This window comes from Acanthopagrus latus, chromosome 22, assembly GCF_904848185.1.
Source record: "Acanthopagrus latus isolate v.2019 chromosome 22, fAcaLat1.1, whole genome shotgun sequence".
In the NCBI taxonomy this organism is placed as follows: Eukaryota; Metazoa; Chordata; class Actinopteri; order Spariformes; family Sparidae; genus Acanthopagrus; species Acanthopagrus latus.
Window position 1 is genome coordinate 15793069 of NC_051060.1, and position 19910 is coordinate 15812978.

At 42.7% G+C, this 19910-nt stretch overlaps 1 protein-coding gene across 5 annotated transcripts in view; it reads left to right on the forward strand.

Annotated features, from left to right (window-relative positions):
- Positions 1 to 100: 100 nt before the first annotated feature.
- wasf1 (WASP family member 1) overlaps positions 101 to 19910 on the forward strand; it is a 62002-nt gene continuing 42192 nt past the window's right edge. The window contains exons 1-3 of one of the 5 annotated variants that reach the window (XM_037085671.1): positions 102 to 243; positions 343 to 624; positions 5911 to 5972. The gene's annotated coding sequence lies outside the window, so the exon portion shown is untranslated. Of the gene's footprint in view, positions 244 to 268; positions 625 to 5910; positions 5973 to 19515; positions 19540 to 19910 lie in introns of those variants that run through there. The other 4 variants (XM_037085673.1, XM_037085669.1, XM_037085670.1 and 1 more) reach the window with 4 other exon arrangements.

A 19910-nucleotide genomic window follows, 5' to 3' on the forward strand; every position in this document is an offset into this window, starting at 1 on the left:
TGATAAAGTCATTTCACGGAAGATCAGTTAATTGTGTGATGATGTGATTTTTATGCACAGTGAGGTTCTAGATCATAAAATCGAAGTCCCTCCCTGTGATCGATTGGCCGGCGCATCATGACGGCTCCAGGTAAACGGGCCAATACTGCGAGCGCGCACGTCAGCCGCGAGCCTCCCACGAGCCTCCCACGAGCGCAGCGGCGGTTGCATGGAACGCTTTTCTCGCGCCCCAACAATAGAGTGGTAAGTACCATTATCTCAGATTATAATGGGGACATCACCTCGCGAATAAACGCCTTTTCACGCTCGTTGCTTCGGAAGTAATGTTTTTATTTCATGTAGGTCAAACAGAGGGACACTCTTTGTTGTTTCTAAACACACTGATAGCTTCAGCGGACCTGCTTTGATGCCCATTCCGCCGACATCCACCCGGAGTTTCCCTTTGGAAAAAAAGGTGCCTGGACCCTTCTCCGCCGCCGCCTCTTCCAGCAGGAGTACGCTTGATAACAGAGACAGTACAATCATGGATCCGACCCGGGGATTTAAATTCTCGGACACGGTGGCACGCTCTGCCGCTCAGTGAGGATGGACAGAAAATAAGAGGAATTTTAACAAACGTATCAGGTAAATAATATGAACGCTTTGTGTGCTGCTGTTTAACTTTAACACGACACTTGGGTCTACGTTTTTTTTTTTTTGGTTTTTTTTTTTGCATCTCGTCTACTAGCGGCAACAAACTGCCTTAAAAACCGAAGTGTAACATTAGCCTCGAACCGGAGCTGCCTGGCTAATAACGGTCTCGGGTAATGCAACACTCCCTGACCATCACTGACTGCCACATTAACCCTTGTACACAGGTGACAAAATGTGGCAATGTTGACAACGCTAGGCACCTTAAAGTGGTCAAAATCCTTAAAAGTACCGTTAGTGTGATTGTTACCGTATACATAAACGGCACGTTTGTAACGGGACCGCTGTGGAGGCTGATAAATGGCCAAACTCCACATCTGCATGAGCTCCCGCTGCAGCGTCTTGACATGTTCGTTTCTGGGAATATCACGTTGGTGAGAAACCGGAGAGCAAATATTTGCGATGCCCCTAGAAATTACCTAACGTTATAGACACATGCCACGAGTATCATCTTTCAGTGTCTTTTTTTGTTGTCTCTGTTCTCTTTTTATTCGTCGTCGGGGTTTGGAGAGTTTCAGGCTGCCGTGGTATGATTAGGCGAACCGCTGGCATCCGCACGACGTGATTTAATTTTCCCTCTGAACGCGTTGACTTGACTCAGAGAGGAGGATAGGGGCTGGGGTCTATTCCAGCCAGCCTGGGTTTGCAGTCATGGGGGGATGGTAGCCCTTCAGCCCGGTTTAAAAAAAAAAAAAAAATCATGCTTTGTGAAATTCGAAACCTTCTTTGTACTACTACTTCAAGTGCAAGGAAGAAAAGTGGGCACGAAGAAGAGTGTGTGTGTGTGTGTTTTTCAGCTCATATGAAAGATATTCGTTGCATTGCATGATGCAGTCTTATGTGGTGCTGTAGGGTACACATTATGTACAGTCCATGTTTCCTGCAGCCTGTCCGCTTGTACCCAACCAAGATCAGTCTTGGGATGCTACAGGAAACACTTTTGTCTACAGTGGAGAGAGCATCTATTTGAATGGTTTTGAAATATTGTAGTAAAATGAAAGCTGCCTGTTGTGGAAATGTCTGTCTCCTAGTGATGAATGAATCCTCAGCCACAGAGTCATTGATAAAAGTCTATGAGTGCCGCTGCGCCTGCAGCTTTTGACAGTAGATTAGCGTAGCCAGTTTGCACATCTGATGTATTAAAATTACATTCAAATGTAATAATGATAACACACAAGAGACACAAACCTGGTGCCAAGTGGGGTGTAGATGCACCAGTGTCTGCTTGTGATATGTATGAGCTCAAGGATTTTTACTTATTCGTCTGCGTTATAATAAGGTTAAAGAATTACTTTCCCCATGTCAGTTCAGATCTTTATTATTTCACTTGAGGAAATTCTGGACACTGTCAGTGTAAACAAAGACAGGGCTGACTCTCCAAGCTAAAATTAGTCTCACAACTCGACAGTAACAATGTCTGGACGAATGACACAAAAATGCAAGATAGTCCTTGCTTTGATTAGACGGTACGGAGTGTGCTTACTTTCCAGATGAGCCTAGAATATTTTTAAGAAGGATTGTGGAAGCAGCTCTGACTCCTTGGACAAAATATTCTGAGGGCCCTTGCAGCTGTTCTATTTATCAGTCAACTATCACATGACTAACATGAAGCTATAGCCCAAGTTTCGCAACAACTCCAAGAGAGCACATATGTATGTAAATGATTTGCACATTTCTTTTGAATTTGATGTTGATTTCAGGACATAGTCCAGCGCCCCTCCCCCCTTGAAATTACAAATACAGAAACCAGTCATCATTTCACGCCCATTCAGCACTGACCAGATAATGTATACAGAAGTTCGCCCACTGTGGTCCCAAATCAGTGTTGTTGTTTTGTTTGTGTCAATTTTTTTCACAAGTGGGTTACACCTTGGTTTTTGATGTTATACATGGTATTTCTGAGCTTGCAGGAAAACATTAAACATAAGCAAAAAGCAGGAAAGTTGACAGTTCTATCTGCGTAACCTGCTCTTTGATACATGAGTGTATATAATAGCGCTCGGTTTACCCGACAAATGGCCTTACCTACAGGTGTATTCCCAGAATAGAACAGGACATATTGCTGTGGTTTTATCTGATGCTGTTTGTGAACTCTTTGCTGCGAGCGATGACATTCCTGCACAGTTTGCAGTTCTCATGTTTTTCTCTGTGTTTCGGAGGCCCTCATAATAGAAGAGCTTTGGCATGCCTCCTGTGGAGGCTTTTGGACCTCTCTTATTTGTTGACATTGCTCTGATCCTCTGCCAGTCTATGGCTTTCTCATGCTAGCAAGAAGAATATCTCTCTTTCTGTAGCTGTCTTTTGTCATTCTCTACAGAGGTGAAGAGGGGTGACAGTAGGACACAAAGAATAATACAGGGCCTAATGAAAGAGAGAAAAGTAAAGAGATGAGAGTAAAATGATTGATGCCTGCCTGGCATGAGTAGGAGGAGGTGGGATGAAGGTGGGCCAGGGATTCAGGGAAAGGCAGAGAGAGAGAAATTTAATGTGTGTGCAACGCCCCACTACGTGCCACAGACGGACCTCCTATCTCCCAGCTGTTAGGATGCTCCAGAGGCTCCGGCACACAGCAGCTATTGTTCTTCCTCTTGGCCAGGCCCACAGCTCTATAATACTGCTTCTGTCCCCGGTCTGAACTGGCCTGACAGTAGGACACCAGGGCTCAGTTAACGTGCTTGACTGGTGCTTCTTGTGTCCTACTGCCACTGCCTCCACCACCTCTTTCCCTGCATATATCGTTCCATCCGCGGTTGGGACTTTTTGCTGTGTCTTACAGAGTTTCAGTGACAAATTCAGTGTTTCTCTCTACAACTTCCCCCTTTTCTTTTCCAGCCAAATTTTTCAATTTGTGATTATGTCCGATCTCTTTCTTACATGTTGCATTTATCCTCTGTTCAACTCCAGCAATATGTATCTTATTCTGGAACAATTGTAAGGTAGAACAATATTTCTGAACACAAAACTGTTATAGGGGAAAAACATTAATCACATATAGAACATAAATACCTTAAAGACTATTCATCTTTTTATTGATGATCATGGAGCATCAGAATTTGATCTTTAGCCTTGAAAATCAATATTTGCCATCTGTATATCCATACGATGTCATTCAGTGTTGCATTATCTCTTCTGCTATTCTTTTCTCCTCACTCTCCTCTTAATGCCTGTTCACCTTTTATCCACCTCATCTTTTACCTCGCATCTCTTATAGTTGCCATACTGGCTCTTTCAGCCTTTATGTTTCATTCTCTCAGTCACCCAGGGGAAGAGAGGGCGTTGACAGGTTTTCTCAGTGAGTTTTCAAGATATCTCAGAAATAGGCCTGTCTGACTCTGTCCCTGCCGCTGCCAACAAGGCAGAAACACACAAAAGCCCCATTTGAGCACAGTGCCACCCCTACTCAACTGTAGAACCTGACCCTCACCCCTTTTTTATTGTTTCTGTCTTCTCTGTGTCTTTTTTTGATTTAGAAATGATTTATTATTTTTACCTTTTTATCTCTGTCACTGTAAGTTTCCCCCCATATATCTATAGAGTTCTGCAGGAATGAGATGGTAGGTTTTTGGTTAAATACCTGAAATATGGCCTGTGGTTAACAGAGGCTTAAGCCATTCTCCAGTTTTGTTTTGTGATATAGGATATGTCAGTAATTACCCCACTGGTGGTTTTGAAGCTTTAGCATGTCCCGCTTGTTAAAAAGCGACTGAATCCAGACTACAGAGGTTGTCAGGACATTAAATGTCATTATGCTAAAGAAAGGAGACTCATCTCCTCACTAGTTTGCCTTTTGAGGCAGACTTTAGATGACTTGAACTTTCCAACTCATGGTTTTATCAATTTATAGTACCGTGTAGAGTAAATGTCGTAGTAAGGTTAGTGGTAGTGACGTCGAAGTTGTGTGACTGTACTGTATTACGTTTAAAAGCTAAAGTTAGCTTTTTACTTGTGCTGATTGCATTTGAATATCATAAACATCATACTGGTCAGAAGATTATCTTGCTGAATAAAAGTTATACAGTTATCCAGTGGAATAATCCCGTAAGCCTATTGTCAAGAGAACCAGGATGATGCTAACTTCAGGCTTGGCCTGCAAAATTACATCACCCTGCAGCACTCTATACAGCAGGTTCTTACTCACTGTGATGTAACCCCTCTGCTGTCAACTAGTCAAACTACAGCTGCTTTGTTTGAACAAATGCAAGAGTTCTGTCACTCACCACACCATTTTAGGCTCTGCTGAGAATGAGAAAGGGAGAATCTTATTTTCCTAACGTTCAGCCTAGCAGTATGTTTATATGTGCCAGTCGCAGCCTGGCAAACAGAGAGGGTATGCTCATGCTTTCCAGCTTTAAAAATAAATGTGTTTGTTTAGGCTGAGAACTTTAGTGTCATTACAGTCTAAATGTGGGTAAGAGCTGATAATAGGGTGCCGAAGCAGAAAAATAGAATAGGGGAAAAAGGTTGAACCCTCCAATATTGGCCTAAAGTATGTTGTTAACAGACCACTCTCTCTCATGGGCCTCTGGCCGTTCCCTACAAAGTGAATAAAAAGCCTCACTCTTGACTCTGACTCTTCAGTCAGTAATAGCCAGGTATTTAGGAAATGGAGCACCGTGGTGTCCTGTGACTGACCCAGCTCATTCTCCCAGCTGAAAGCCAAAATGAGCTTCACAATGGGATAAACCATGGGCTGCTGAGGCCACTCCCCTGGTGTCATGTGTACATTTGGCTGGTAAACGTAGTCTGATACCCTCCTCAGGACATATGACTTACCTGCCCTTTTACATCACTATGTTGTTTAGTCCTGTGCATAATCTAGCTCAAAATGCTGCCAAAAGATCTCTGTACAGCTGCACCCAGAGAACAAGACTATTTGACTAGATTTGATTATGCAAACTTAAGCAGAACTCCAAAAGGCGCAACGCAGCACAGTGTACCTTTCTCTTGGAATTTCTAAGCACTCTTTTCCTCTCCCTTGATTTGTCTTCCTCTGTTCGGCACTCTCTTTCACCGATGGGTTCTTACTGAGCTGGAACGGCGGCTGCCCTGGTCGTCGTGGTGATGTGTGATGATTGATGGAGGCGAGAGAAATGGGAGGCGAGGCACGTTTATCCCGTCCGCAGCTTGAATCCCTAGTGTCAGGTCTCAAACGTCCATATTCAATTACAGACACGCTGCATTTTCATTAGGATTTTCATAAGAACTCATTTTTCTTCTCAGTTGACTGGGTAGCAGTACAAGGGAGAGCAAGGGAGAAGAAGAAGAAAGGGAAAGACAGTGATGTAAGCGGAATATTTAAGATCCAATAGGCTTTTGTTTCAGGTACATTAAGTGTTTTATTTTGTTTGGTTTAATTATGCAGCACATTCCTATCTTCTCTGTCATGTTTGGCTTTCATAAACTATCTAAAAAACTAGAAATGTTATTTAAAAAATCTTAAACAAGAAAAAAAAAGAGTAAACAGGCAAGGCTTCAGCCTATAAAGGCTTGCTGAAAGGAACAGGAGTGCTGGGAAAACAGAAGGAGAGCAAAAGGGGAAGTAGCCTCTTAGTGTCCTAGTGTGTTTGTCCACAGTTTCACAGCAGGGGTGCCTGTGCACACAGACAACCGCCACCTTCAATTAGGAGCCAATATTTGGCTGTTCATTTACAGCTCACAGCAAGGATCCAGCTCCTCTTTGGATATGCATGAGGCCTGAGCACAAGGCTCATCTGATTTGCGCTGGATTAAAGCCCAGCAGAGGCCGTGAGTGTACACTTCTCTGCGGTTTCAGATGGGAAGACTGGAAGTGGAGGCGAGCTCGCCTTGTTTTTGGTCTTTGATGGTTAGCAGGAAATGCCAGATTCACTTAAATCCTCAGCAAGAAAACCTACACTCAGCACACACTGAGTATGCTTGTGTTATTAATGCTTACTATACATCGATGCTTGGCTGTTCACCAGGGCATGTTAGTGCTGCAGAGCAGAGGTCACATGGAGGTTATGAAATTCTTACTGGTTAAAGAAGCAACGGCTAAGACAGGCCGTGCAGTTCAGTGGGAGACTACATGCTGAATTCTTCCTCCATTCAATGTTATGCCAGAGGAAATACACGGGGGTAGTAGTTATTAATCTGCTCTTAAGCCTATCTAAACTATGCTGAAAATTCAAACTGTATTGTATAGTCATCTGATGATGAAATAAAAGGCAATTTCTGACATCAAACTATGGGAAATGGTGTGAGACACAGTAGGCCCTTACATAACTCTCTTTCATTTATAGACACATGCCCACAGCTTGAGCATATGAGGACTACTATTATATAAGAACAGGAAACACTCATTTCTAATCTGTTTCTTAAATTTACACTCCTATTACTGTACATTGATCCTCAGATCAGTCTTAAGATAAGTCATGCTTCTTAACTTTGACAGTGTCCATAGGCCATTGTCTCTTTGTCCTTGATCTGGAGCAGTGGTGCATCAGTGTGTCTGTGCTCATGTGTGTATGCATGAGGTCACGTGTGTGTGTGTGTGTGTGTGTGTGTGTGTGTGTGTGTGTCTCTGCATCTTTTCTGTGTAGCCAGCCAGCAAGCTGTTACTCTGAGCCATCATCCTCTTGACATAGCCAGTCGTCACAGTACTGTTTTCATTATCCACAACGCTGCTGGCTATCGACTTGCCCAGCACAGTTAGCTTGGGCCACAGAAAACTAAAAAGCAAAAAGGATGTGGTGCTGTGGTAGAGAGCATGTAATGCTGACATTGACTTGAGTAGGTACTTGTAGCTGAAACCTGTAATACTTTCAGTGTGTCATTATTGTATTCATTTATGTGGTAGATTATGGTGAAGCACTCAAATTGGCTTTGCTACGACTGAGAAATACTGATTGTTTTTGGCTGGCTGCACCAAGCTGCTTGACAGTTTCAGTGCTATCTACCAGTATCAGCACATTATGTTTTTTTTATTCACATTTACTTGGTCTTTTGATGGTGTTTTTCATTGCACACCAGCAGCCATTACGTAAAGTAAATGTGGCACTAGATAATTTGACATCTTTCCCAAAATCTGAACAGTTGTAAATATGAAGGAAATCAGCCAGTGATAAAATGTTACCTCATCTGCGAGCATTAGTGCCTGAGTCATGTCAGATAGATTTTTCATTAGCAATACTGGATGTTTAGTAGAATATTGACTATCATCAAAGGACGTTTGGTCGAGGGATCATTGTTTTATCCCGTTATTCATGTAGTTTGTATCTGGCCCAAATAGCCAGATTCGTGGACATTAGCAGTGAGATACGAGCAACAGCACAAACTGAGCATTTGTGTGTGTCTTTGTGTTTGAATTCAGGTCAATCACTAAACTCAGCACTCACCAGAGACCCTGGTTCTCTGTTTTCTTTTTCTCCTCTGTAATGTTACATTACTCAAGTAAAGTACATTTCCCATCCAGCTTTTAACATTACAGTACATAAACACCTGAAACTGGTTGATGACCAAGATAAATCCTCTTTTATTCTGAAAAGATGAAAACTAATCTCTGAGCTCTCCTCCCATCAGTTAACTGGTCCAGATCAGAGCAGATTCAGATGTGATTCCAGGTGTTTATTCCTCCAAAAGGTCTGACTCTCACCAGACTCTTGTTCCAATAGAGAGACCTCTAGTGGCCAAAATTACAGTACATGTTGAGTGTGAAGGCTGACCACCATAGCTGAAATCTCAGAAGCGTTACAACACAAACACAGTACTTGACGGCAAGGAAATATGATTGCTTTATGTTCTGCTTAATGTTTTCTTCTATACATCACCAATCCTTGATCCTTTGTCAATGCAGCAGAATGCTCAATAAGACACTCATCAGTGCATAATGAGAGAGATGCACTTCACTGTCTATATTCAAGATTCTACCACAGATGACATGATGACAGGGTTGCAGGCTTGTGCAACTGCCTGATAAATAACATACACATCTCCAGGGGCAGAATCTGAGATGGAATCCTAAAAGCTTAGTGAATCTGGTACTAGCTACGTATATGGTACAGATGGATTACTTTGTCAAGGGTGGAAAACCAAAGGAGAAGTTTTGCAGCCTTCTTATTTGATTAACTAATATGACAGGTGTATAATTAATTTAAATGATATTATCTAGTATCTTGAGCTGTGAGCAGTGCAGCATAAATCCTGTGAACAGCAGCAGATGGAGTGCAGTAATAACGAAGCTGTCGTGAGGCAAGTATTTTTATTTAGGGCTTGTTAGGATCCAAATTAATCTGCAAATGGAGGATGATGGGGCAGGGGTGTCTCTGATCTTTAAACAAAGTGAATGTTTTTTGATTGATCTTAGTGCTTACCTTTGTGAACCACAGACTCTGACTTAAAATATATATAGCAAGATGCCTTTAAGGTTATGTACCAAACAAGTCTATCTTGCGAGTGTGTGTGAATGTGAATATGTGTCTTAATCAGCTGTTGCTGGCTAAATACCAGGTCAGTGTTCAGAGTTAAATGAGCTGCCTGGAGGAAAACCATCCTCCTCTGGTAAAACAGTAAAGCAGCAGTCCACATGGATACATCCTGTGGTATAGGATGAGGTCAAAGGTCATTTCACTATTGTGTGTGTGGTTATATAAATGTTAGTTGTGACTTGAGGCAGGAGCTTGGCTTGTGTAGTGAAGCCTCAGGAGGACAGATAGGTGCTGACAGACAGGCCTGGTCTCACCGCTGGGACTGCTGCTGCAGAGCCTCTTCTTTTTCCATCTGTCTCACTGTCCATTATTCTTTACTGGCTCCCTGTGTGTTTATCCTCTCCGTCTCTGTCTTTCCCCCCCTCTCTCTCACTCCCTCCAGCCCCTCTCACAATCTGTTTCTTACGTGTTTTTATACCATAGTCCTCTCCCTCCTATGTCCTACTTTACATAAGCAGGAGCTTCACAGTCAGTGCTTACTGCTTCCAATGATGCTAGCGATGACCACTAGTTCTGTGGTCAACATTATGTCTTTGTCGCTGTGGTTTGACAAGATTTTTTTCTTTATGCAGTACTACACAGAGTTCAAACAAAGGTAACGTTACAGTGGAATAGAGGAAGCAGACGGAGTGGGGCACTTGTTCACCAGGCCAGATGTTGCCTGGAGGTTCAAATTAAATTTTCCAAATGCGGCATGGATCGAGAAAAGAGGGAGAAAAATCTTTGCAGGTTAATTTCCTAGCCTTTTCATTTCACTCAGTTTGTCTAATAGCTACATTGAAGGACACTCTAAGGATTTGTTCACATACTGCCATTGAATTCCAATTGGTACCCTTATTCTACAAGAGTAACTGGCCTCATTGTTCCCATCAGTAGTAACACAGTTACTTGTTGAGCTTTTTCTTTCTTCTATTTTGCTGTTGTTAACCCTTTTCAAGCAAGCCTTGCTTGAAATCTTGTGGCATCCTGATAAAGATGCCACATAATGCTTTCCATGATATCCACTGCTGCAGTACATTTACTCACCCTCTGTCTGAACTCTGTTTTAGAACCTGTCTCTTTAAGGTCCCCCCGCAACCAAAAAAAATCCACATCAGCCCTGCTTGTGTTTTTGCAAACATAGCTATGCTGGGGGTGGTGACTGTATATTAACATTATGGAAGTCATGATGGCTTGTTTAAAGGCATATTTTCTGAATACAGGCTTTGCACATCCTTCTGTGGATAGAGCATTACAGGACAGCACTTTTTTTTTTTTAATCAGAAATTACTTTCCAGTTTTCAGGTGTTTGAAGAAGTTTTAGTGAAGTGCTGGCCAAAGTAGTTAGTGGATGGAGTGCTGAATTGTGTAAAGTCAGATAAATAGGCAAACTGTCTAGTATCTATATCTGATCAGTATCTGGAGCTACTCCAGTACTTGTGAGATGAAGGGCTCTCCTGTGCGAGGAACAGGAAGAGGTGGACTATGAGCAAGCTGAGTAGGTGTTTATCTAATTGCAACAGGAGCAAGAGAGCTTTTGGTTCCAGAGCGGCGCAACAGTGACTGTGACTGACAAGGGCATGATGACTCAGATATCCACACACACACTCTTCAGTGATGAGGGGGATGACAGGCAAGCCAAAGTCTGACTGACCAGGATAGATAACAAGGAATCATGTGGGAGAAGTGATAACAACTGCTGTGGATTCTGGCTCTCTTACACACGCACATACACACACACGCACGCGCGCACACACACACACACACACACACACACACACACACACACCAGTTTTTCTTAATACTGAAGAGAGGGCTGGGGGCTTGAAATATGCCCACTGATAAGAGCCAAAAATATAGGAAAACAAGGGGAGAGAATAAGGGAGCGAGAGGCCTTATACCTGCAGGAAGAATTGGATTTGCTTCCTTTTCAAGATGTGTCGATTGGAGAGCAGCAGAGCGCCTTACAATACCCGGTGACAGCTGAACGCAAGAGGGAGAAAAGGGAGTGAGCTGAGCCTTTGTCTCCTTCCTCTGTGTCCCATTGTCACCCCTATCACCTTCACCAGAGACAACGTTGGGCCTGATCTAATGATCAAACCTGAATGGACCCATTGAATATGTGTGTGTTTGGATGGAGGATTTTGTCTTCCATGGACTCGCATGCTCAGTAGTCTAAATCTAAATATAGCGTATTGAATCATGCAGGCACCGTAAGTTCACCTCAAAAATCTCAGTCCTTGGAAAAACTGCCCGGCAGGCACTATGAGTCAGTGTCTTTATCATTGTTCAATATAATGGCAGAATAAGTGGATGGTGGTGGCCTTAATTGAGTCAATCTTCTGTAGTGCTGTTAATACAAGACTGTTAGACCATATTTTCTCTTCTTTAGCCCCCTTTTGCACAGCAGAGATTCATTCTTTCCTCCCGCCACTGCAACTCTCCTCCATTTGTATGCAGAAAGTGTTCACCCACTGTTTTGCCTAGCGGTGGCATTTTGAAGCATAGCTGTCAGGACTATGGGTGGGTGCATGGGGTTGAAGGCTGGAGGGCAGTGTGGGGGTGCTGTGATGTCATGACACATGGGTCACATGATGCCTGCAGCTGACTTCTTTGACCCCTAATGAGCATGCTGCTTCTAAAGATGGAAAAAAAAAGACCCTTAGGACACTGACTACTGACTGCCTTCACCACCTATAGCTCTGTGTGTGTGTGTGTGTGTGTGTGTGTGTGTGTGTGTGTGTGTGTGTGTGTGTGTGTGTGTGTGTGTGTGTGTGTGTGTGTGTGTGTGTGTGTGTGTGTGTGTGTGTGTGTGTGTGTGTGTGTATCTTTCCCTAAACCTAACCATTTCAAGGGTGCCCCCCAACTCTCTCGCAGAAGTTAAAGTGACATTTGATTAAATGAAACACTCAAAATTGTGGATTTCTCCAGCTTTGAACATTTGTTCGAAACATTTAGGATATTCCAAGTACACAACTAAGTAATATAACAAAGGTTTGGTCATTGTTTTATACTTTATCATGTGGAAATGTTAGATGTCGTTTTTCATATCTTATAAAAGACCTGATCAAACCAGAACTTGGCATCGTCCCTGCTGTTTGCCCCACCGCTCTGTACCCGCTGGCACTGCCTCCGGCCTCCTCGCAGCAAGGGCACCTTCACTAACATCGCCACACTGGTCTGCCAGCACTTTGTTCCCAGAGTCGTCTCTCATGCACTGACACAGACTGTGACATTGTACAGGAGCTCATGAGACAGCCCATGAGAGCTTTGCACAGCTGCCCTGGGCGCTGTCTGATCGGCCCATTTTATCCCACAAATTCTCTCAGCTTCGCCTCTTGTCTCTATTCCTCACTTATCCACCTTTCAGCTGCTGCCAAGTTCCACTCGGTTCACTGGATGGTTGTGAATTGGTTGTTTAGTCTGTTGTTGGTCTGTAATTGCCTCCGCTCTATCAGCAGTGTTTTATGGAACATGGTGGTGTTCATGATGCGGCCATTATGTCAGATTCTGTTTTAATAGTTTCAGCGTGTAAAAATGCAGAAAATTTGGTTTGAAAGTATGATTTCAGCTGTTGGGAAAAACCCCACTCTTTCTCTCTTGGTTGACAACTTGAAAGCAAATAATAACATTTATAGACTGTATTCTGGTTACTTAATATTAAATCTTTAATATTCAAATACAAATCTGCTCTAATTAAAGGATAAGTTCACAGAAAAAAATAACATTCAGTTATTATCTTTCCACCTCCAGTGTTGTTTGAAAAGTCAGCACTGCAGAATTCTCACAAACAACTGAGGTAGATTGGTACTTGAGGAATAAAACAACAGCAACGACAACAACAACAAAAATGGCTCCTTCCAGCTTTTCCATCTTAATCCAACTCTCCGGAAGCGCTGAAATCCCAAATTGATTTTATAAGGTGTTATTTACACCCTTGACATGCAGTTTAGCTCATGCACCGCTTCAGATGGGTTGCACACAAACACTGTCAGCTTAGCAGCCACAGTAATGATTTCAGCTTTAAAAAGGGTGTAAATAAGGTCTTTTCAAATCAATTGCGATCTCTGGGCTTTTTTCATTTAGATTTGTTTATGTTGTAAAACAAGTCCCCATCAGTTGTTAAGGGGAATGCTGCAACACTGTTGTGCTGTGAAGAAATGTCTCATGGACTTTGACAGTTGAACGAACTCTCCATCAGGGTGAGTAGATAATGACTACATTTTCATTTTTGGGTGAACTTGTCCTTTAAGTTTTGAGAAAATTACACATGACGGTGTACAAGGGAAAGAAATGTGTTGCAGTCAGTTACTATTAAAAGTATCTGGGATATATTCAACCTCTTTTTTGAAGTGGAAGATTTCTGCATGTGTTTACACATTTCCTTCTTTCTAAGACGCTGTGGTGCATGAGAGACTGAAATACACTTTGCCTCCAAGCTATATCACCAGACTTTAAAGCCACTCTTCTTCCCCTTCTTTGACCATGACGTTTTCTTAGATGTAGATCAAAGGAAACTGATAGGAGAACAATTCGTCCACAGTGTGCTGAATGTCCGCCCTCTCACCCGGTCTACATATATTGATAGGGGACTGATGAAATGATGAAAATGTAAAGGTGAGTGCTTAAAGGGCACTTCAGATGTGGAAAAGCAGGGTGCCATATCTCCTGATTCATGTCTCTTTACACTCAAAGTGCAATTGCGTTTGACATGTACCCTCTGGGATATTTGCGGCAGTGAGATGGATGTGAATCAGTACATCACAGTGCCTCATAGAATACTGAATCACAATACCCACTGTGTTGCAATGTATTGAAAAATTGCAGTATCAATGAGGTATCAGCTCCTTCGCACCAACAGAAAGCCTCTCTCATTCGCCATCCCGCCTTTCTGCGCTGAAACGCAGAGCTCCCTGGTATGGGCATTGTTCTCAATGAGAGAAGATGGTCTATTTCTCTGTTTCCCCTGATGCCACCCACGCTGCTTTTTCGTGCCTCAAGCTGTCGCTCCATCTCTCTTTCTCTTTGTCTCTTTCTCTCTCTGGTACACCCCTCCCTTTTGGGGAAAAGCTCTGGACAACCTCCATCTCTGCAGAAGAGTCTGGTAACTTTTTTTAGCATGCAACATAAAGCCGAAGGTCATCTGGAGAATTGTAACTGGCTTCATATTCATTGTCGGAGAAAATGCATTAAAAAGTGAGTTGTCTTTCAGTGTTTAGCTCTTCGAGTAAGCTTGCTTTTTGTTGTGCAGCACTGCTCTGCCTTGGGCTTGTGAGACAGCACTGTGAGCGCGATTCTTGGTTTTCTCTTTTGATAGCGATGTGTGTCGTTCGAGCTGACAGGGGTTGTTGCAGCGGTAAGTTTGTGTGCATGTCCTTTACGTCTGCATGAACAGCACGGGAGTTGGTATAATGAAATTTTCCCTCACAGGCCAAACAAGCACAGCTGCACAGTGCGCGCGTGCAGACATTTATTATTGAGCAGCAGGCTTTCATTATTCATACCAGTGGGTTTCGTGCACTCAGCAGATAAACTTCTTTGAGTCTGTTTGTTCATCAGACACTCTACTCATTGATGTTGGCACACAGACGTCTATGAATATTTAGTTGTGCACGTGTACAGCGGGATAAAGCATGTTTGCTAAATGACTGTCTGTCTAAGGCAATCTAAGCGCTTGGTAACAGAATACAATGTGGGCTGTGTCCGAGCGCTCACTCCGTATACGGTTCATCATTGATCATGCTCTGAATGTAAAGTATAGTGGACAGACAGCTACTGTGGGGGAGTAGCTGATTTCTTTTTCATACGCAAAGAAAAATATTTGATGAATGGATAGCTTAGACTCTGCTATCTTCTCCAAGGAAGGGTAAAAGACAACAAGAGTGTTGTTATGGCTGCACAATTACAAACATTTCTATAGCTTTTCATTTCCATGCATAAAGAGAGTTGCAGCTTCAAAATTAATTGTCATTCATATGGGCAAAGTATTTGTTTCATTGTTAATTTGAATGAAATACAGATAATGGAGTTCGAGAAAAGAAACCGATAACAACTTGAGCTTGTGAGTTTGCATTTTAAGCAGCCAGATTTGTCTGAAACAACTCCTGAAACTTGTTTACAGCTGCCAGGCAACATTAAAACAGCAGAAAAAGCCAGCCAGCTCGTGGATCTGTGCCATCTGAGTACCTGAACACCATCTGAGCGCCAGCATGCCAGGTTGCTCACTTTGATCAGCGCTGGTTGTGTCAAGAGAAGAGGCAGGGCACAGTGCTAAATGACTGCCTGCTTCACACCCTGGCTTGATTGGGACTGCTCACTGTATAACATGTACATGGAAAAAAGCCATGGACAAACTCCAGCGCCTAAACTACAGAGCTCATGTGGCAGAAAACAAAAAAGGAAGTCTTCTGTGCCAAAAAAACCTTGCCACACTTCACAGAGCAGCCTTTGTTTATGCACAACTTAGACAGTGTCAAGAAGGATATCCTGAGAAACACAGCGAAGGCAGAAATTCAGAGTTATTGAGGCGAGGAAATAAGTTTATAATGTAGCCGTATTCCTCGCCACAAGCAGTGTAAGTTTCCCACTACCAGCAGACCTAGTTAGCATAGCTGTCTGAGCCCAACCTGACAGCAGTGGTGCTGCAGGTGTATTTTCAGCCCCAACAGAAAGTGTGTATGTGTGTGCACGCCGGCATGTGTATGTGTTTATAGTACCTCACTGGTGAAGGCCTGCAAGGTGTCATCTCACCGCTGAAGGGTTGCCGGCTGGTACAGAATTTTAATTGGCAGGAAGACATGCTGGCACATGTCACGTTATGATCTGCCAACGTGATCTGCTGTGATGGGTGTGGAGGGGATAAACTGGGGTGTTATAGTCTCCACTGGAGGGGCTGGTGTGGTGTATGTGTTTTGGGGTTGTTTTAGTGATATTTGTTTTCTATTTGCATCAAGTTTTCGTAAGAACTCCATCCAGCCTCATGGGCTGCTGTCAGAGAACTGCAACATGTTGAGTGTGTCTATGCATGTCATTTCATTCTACACATGTGCACCAGGGAGCTCCAACTGTGCAGAGACGCTAACTCTCCTCTCCCGTCAATTTTGACAGTGTGTTCCCACCAACAGTGGCAATGTATTAAGACTGAGGTAAGCTCAGAATGAATGTTGTTCTTTAAGGTCTGCCATTACGAGAGGCAAGATCTAATAAAACAAAAGCGCATACTTATCTACAATGTAACTCCGAAATTATTCATGGTGTTGCACTCCTTTGCACCTATGAAAAGTGACCAAAGCAGTTGTGGGAAGCTTGAGTGAGAAATTCCTATAATGCCTAGTTTCCTGTCATGGTACAGCTGCCTAATACATGGAAGGAGAAAGTTTAAGATGCTGCTGGAAGATCTCACCTAGCCTGTTGGCGAAAGCATACTAACAAGGGTGGGAATTTCACGGCGGCAATGGCCGTTGCCCCGCACTTTGACCTTAATGCCCCATGGAAAAAAAAAAAATCATTGTACGGCCACAGTGGCCTTTGTGCCAGCACCAGCACCAGTGCTGCGTAGGGGGCTCACTTGAAAGCCTGAGCCTCTTAAACAGTAGCAGCATCTCAAAACGGAAGAATGACACTTACAGCACAGGTAAACAAGCGAGCTAAGCCAGTTTTGATATGATGCGTAACTGACTTGCGTGGTAGGATTTAATTTGGTAAATTTGGAAATACATTCACAGATTCAAACTTCCCGGATCAATAACTTATAAGCGAAACATTGTTAAAACACAAACAATGACTCTTTCCTACCATAGTAAGGTAGACAACGAGCTACAACCGTATTTTCAACTGTTTGTTTGGAAAAAATGGAAATGCCAAACGGCCTTGCCCCTAAAATGACAAAATTCCAACACTGATACTGAACTGTCTATGCATTGCACTGCTGGTGAAGTAGAAGTAGCTCTTCTTTTGAGTCCAAACAACTGTTTTGCAATTGATCCAGCTATAGCCACAGCAAATTCAGCATTTCATTATCTTAAATGATTAAAATTGTGTGGTTATTTGAACTGCTGTTAAAGAGAATAAAGATAAAATTCAAGTGTTAAATTCTATTGAGACAGAAAATGAAAGAACAAACAGCTTTTAAATAGTTAAAGCTGCCTCATTAGAATCACAAAAATGATGAGGCAGACACATTATTTGTCGTGTTGAGTCTCTGCAGTTGCAAAGAAAAAGTCTTCTTAACCAGCTAAAGGAAACACCAGTCCCGATACATGTTGGGTTCGACAAACGTTCATTTGTTTTCTTTGGAAAATGAGCTGGGTTAGCCGTCCTGCTCTGCATATCTGCACCACTGATTTAAACCAGCTGCTTGTGAGCTTTGCCAGTCTGATCTCTGCTCCCTCTGCTATTGGCTGCGGTGGCTCTGCCAGTTTCCCTGATTAGATGTCTGTGTTTTTATGCTTGCAGCTGTTCATAATGTAGGAAGTCCACAGTTTCCAGAGTTCTCGGAATCACTGGGAAAAGGACGCAATGTTCAGGCTAATTTGACATTGCGAATGTGGCCATCTTCAGGCTGCGCGGGTACTGGAGAGAGAACACCACATATTTTGTTTGTTTTGTTTTAAGGCTTTAAGTCGTGGAGTAACTTTGACGGAGTGTGTAGTTATTGGCATTCATCTCATGGCTCTTAATACAGTTATTGGTCTTTTGCAGCAATTTAATTGTTGACCCTTACGTATTACAGGAAATCAATAACTAAAGGGCAAGCCTCCTACTGATATTTGCTTTTACTGTATTTGTGACAGCACTCCCGGGTTTCTGCAGGTCACTATAGAAGCATCTTTTTGCTCTTCTGCTTTCTGCAGATAATATGGTCAGGCAGAAAAAAATTATGTTATCAGAATGCAGGCTGTTTGGTATGGAGGACCATAAGTGTCACGGAAATAAAGCATTTATCTAATTGTACAATAAATATAGGGGTCCAGTATATTGGGGTCGTGCATAGTTTGGAAGCATTGTACACCTATAAACTAAAATGAGATTGTTGTGATGGAAGATTATGCTCTCAGGAAGTTGAGTCATCCTTTCTTCTTTTTTCTTCTGAGTTGTAGCTAGCAGCATGAGGCCTATAACACACTCCGTTACTAGCCACCTGAGAGTATCATCTCATAAGGGGCAAGTGTCAATTTAAGCATTAGATTTAATGAACTTACATGATTTGTCAGTCCATTTTCTGCTGCTTATCCGGGTCAAGGGCACATTAATTCAATTAATTATATCGCTTGGATGGTATGATCTTAAAATGGGTATCAGACTGAATTCTATGTGTTAAAAGGTTTAAGAAAGTCATACATTTAACTTGTGTCTTGCAGGAAAACTGCACTCCATATGTGAGCACTTGCTCACAAATAGGCTCTTAATCTGCCATGTGTTGGAATCTGTTTCATGGTGATCCAGAGAGGAAATCAGTTCAACTAACTGTTGAGAATTTTACAGTATTAAATGAAGGGATCTCTTTTGTTTCAGAAGGTCGAGGCAGTTTCATTTACCGCTTGTCTCCTCTTGTGATTATCCTGTTTCAGTGAATGTGACGGCAAACACGCTAACAAAATTGCATGACTGCTGGATATTGTTTTTACTTTATTTATTTATTTTCTTATGTAGATCCCATTCATATCTGAGTGCCTGTTCCTTTTTTTCATGATTTCTCAAAATAACTACTTCTAATAACTGCTTCTTTCCATAACTTGCAAAAAACGCTGCAAGAAAAACTGGTTACTTTGATATTGGTGTGTGTGCGTGCATGCATGCGTGCGTGTGTATCAAATTGTAACTGATGGTGTATCAAGGGTCTGGAGTCTTTACCAAGCCCTCCAAAGAAAAGGCCCTTGACCTGCTCCATATTGAGGGGTCTTCGGCAGTATTGTGTGCCAGTGTGAGTGAGTAAATGTTCCATTAGGATTCATGAGAGCCTCTAGTTGGACATATTGTCCCAAGAGCAATGACCCACACCAGTGGAGGCCCCCCTGCTCTCCTCCGACACGTGCCGGCCCTCACCCTGCTTTGTGCTCCCGAACAATGGATGAGCAATCCCCCGATCTCCCTCTTGCTCCCGCTCTCATGTTGCATTCACTCATCAGTCGCTATCACTGTTTTGACACATCACCCAGATCTCAGCCCAGTCATTTCCCCCTCTCGCCTCATTCCACTCTTTTTGTCCACCGTCTTTGCCTGTGCCTCTCCTGGGATATTATAAAGTGACCAATGACATCCCACTGCAGCCGTTGCCATGGTGATAGGTGACAGCGGGAAGCACCACCCAAGATGTATGGGGCGTAAAAGTAGGAGGACAGTGGAAAAGGGTGTGCAGAGAGAAATAAGGCTGCCCAGGCCGTAGACTGGACAGAAACAAAAAACAGAAAAGGAAGGGAAACAGCTGGTAGGTAAAATATGTTTTTGTGCCGTTTGATATTTATATATTCCTATATTTAACAGCCAAGCACAGTCAGTGAAGAAGTAAAGACATATGCTTCTCTCGGATACATCTTTCAGCTGCCTTATTTGTTAAATGAGAACAACATTTAAAATAGAAGTGTGTAATTTTCTCATTGTTAATTCCGTCAATTCTGTCAGCCACATCCACTTCTTAATGTAGCTGCTATTGTGCTGAATAGACAGAAAATTGTAATCAGTAGGCAGTCATCAATAAGGTGAATAAGCATAAGCATTTCAACAGCATCCAGCTTCTTTAACGGGAGTGAAACAGGATCAGCAGGCAGGACACAACGCTGGGAGGGATTTGATTTGAAC